Genomic DNA, 2222 nt, shown 5'->3' with positions numbered 1-2222 from the left:
CATTGTTGGTGTATATGGACGGAAAGTGAGATCACAGAGGGTGCAGGAAATGAGCAGAAAAAACTAAAAAGTAAACTACAAAGTGAAAGGGACTGCGGTGTGTCTGGGCAACTGGGTGGACAAGGTTGGGCTTACCTGGGAATAGGCTGGTGGGGGGAATATTGCAACCCCTTTTTTTTAAAAAAAATGGTATGTGTGAGTATTACCCCATAAGTTTCATCTATCCTATAACCCCCCACCATCACCACCACACGCCCCAGCCCAATATTTTAGGGGGGTTCGTAAGGGCCGGCCTGACGGGCACTCGTACAAATGACTTGCTTACCCTAACAATGTTTTGTGTAGAGGCACTGGGGGGGGGGGGGCACAACACCCCTTCGCCCAAAATCCCATTAGAGACAAAAGTGAGGCCTGGGGATTTGGTGCAGAATACTTTTCATTGTGGAGAGGCCCGGAGAGCGAGCCCGCCCGCTGGAAACATTGTCACCCTGATTAGGCCATTGTTACCCTGATTACGATGCTGCAGTCAGCAGCCGCTTATCCCCATTGTAAATACCCGTAACAGTGAATGACCCCCCCCAACCCCCCCTTACTACCACTAACACCACCACGATGCCTCTAATTGCCCAGAAGAATAGAAAACAAAAATGACAAATTTCCCTTTTACAGAAAACGGGGTGCCCTGTGGCCCACAACGTAACGTCGAGGTAAAGACCGCCGTCCATTGTCCGCCACTCCAACCTGAATAACACCTGTCCCCCCCCCCCAAGCTTGACCTTGACACGGTGAACCCCCAACATAGTAAATTGCTAGCTCTGTGGTCGGGGGAATGTAAAAGTTAAAGGGCGTTGGGGGGTGAATGTTTTTATCAAAATAAAGAGAAGAGTTTCTAAGTGTCAATAGAAAGCAATGCAAGATTTATTATGCCGCCAAAGGGAGTGGGGTACGCCCGTGGCTCTACCCCCCAGGTCGGTTCCCCGAGAAGGGGATTAAAGAAAGGAGGTGGGGGGATGCTGTGACCATCCAGAAGCCATCTGCCTGCCAGACCACACAGATACGGCCGCCACGGCCGCCGAGAGAAAAGGGAAAATTTAAATCCCTCCACACAAAGGATCTTCCCCGGCTCACGCCGTGTTTTGGGGGCTATCCAGCGTACCAGAGCCTCACGCCTCGATTAAGCCAATGACAGCATCGGCGAGGAAAAATAAAAAGGCACGCACGGTCTTCGATGGCTCGGAGCAGGTGCCATCCTTGAATATTCCTAAAAAGGGGAGGCAATAAACAAAAACATTTTTCAAAAAGACCCAATTTTCGGCACCCGGTTGAAAATCAAAAAGTCCGGGGACTGAGACCAGCCTGGCGTTGTTGCCAGCTGCCACATGCGACGCGTTTGCCCGCCCAAGGGTTAAAGAGAGGGTGTACACAATGCCATTGGGCAGCGCCAGCTTACCTGAAGGTGTGGGCCCAGTTGACGTCCAAACATGAGCAAGGGCGGACAGGGTTCAGGTACACCGATGGTGTTGTGGTTTAACGACCGGGATGTCGGGGGGCATTCAGGTGGTGCCCCCCCTCCCCGGTTAAGAGGTCCACCCAGTACCTGTTGCCAGCTGCGACGACGCCAAGGTGGGCGCGCCGGCGGGGATAACAGACACCTTCTTTTTTTCAGAAGCCCCCCGCGGGCGCACCCCAATATCGCTGGCCAGACCTCTGCCCCTGCGGTGGCAGGATGCTGGGGTTGCTGGCTCCTCCAATAACGACGCCCTCTGGCACATGTGGCGGCCCCCTTGCCCCTGCAGAACCCAATGCCCGCCTTGTTGCCTGGTAATGAGGGAGGTTGCTAGGAGGGGGGTGTGTGAGAAGGCTTGGCACAAAGGCTGACACTCTCTCCAGCTCCTATGTGTGCTGTGTCTGTCTGTCTCTCTCTCTCTCCCCTGAATTCCCCCTTTCTCCCTCCTTTCTAAGTCTCTGCCAGCCTGCAACTTGCAAACATAATAGTAGGAGTGCCCCATGATGCTCTGGCCCACCCACTCTTTCAATCAAGCGCCCATTGTTTCCACAGCAACAACCAATGGGGCCCCTCGCTCCCAGAACTGCCCTCAGCCTGCCTGCAGTGATAGGAGCAGCCCCTGCAGCCAATGAGCTATGTGCAATGTGCAGCCTGGGATGTGTAGTTTCAGGGCAAGCTGACCATAGGAGAAAGCTGGGTGCTACTCTGGTGCCAC

The 2222-nt window shown here is 53.9% G+C and overlaps 1 protein-coding gene across 1 annotated transcript in view; it reads right to left on the bottom strand.

Moving 5' to 3' along the window:
• The window catches only part of IGSF9 (immunoglobulin superfamily member 9), a 54448-nt gene extending 52489 nt beyond the window's left edge, over positions 1-1959 (bottom strand). Inside the window, exon 1 of the mRNA XM_072427488.1 lies at positions 1451-1959. The gene's annotated coding sequence lies outside the window, so the exon portion shown is untranslated. The remainder of the gene's footprint in view (positions 1-1450) is intronic.
• Positions 1960-2222: the final 263 nt, after the last annotated feature.

This window comes from Pyxicephalus adspersus, chromosome 12 (genome assembly GCF_032062135.1).
Source record: "Pyxicephalus adspersus chromosome 12, UCB_Pads_2.0, whole genome shotgun sequence".
NCBI lineage: Eukaryota > Metazoa > Chordata > Amphibia > Anura > Pyxicephalidae > Pyxicephalus > Pyxicephalus adspersus.
Note: the sequence above shows the minus strand (reverse complement) of the source record. Positions and strands in the feature narration are given on the sequence as shown.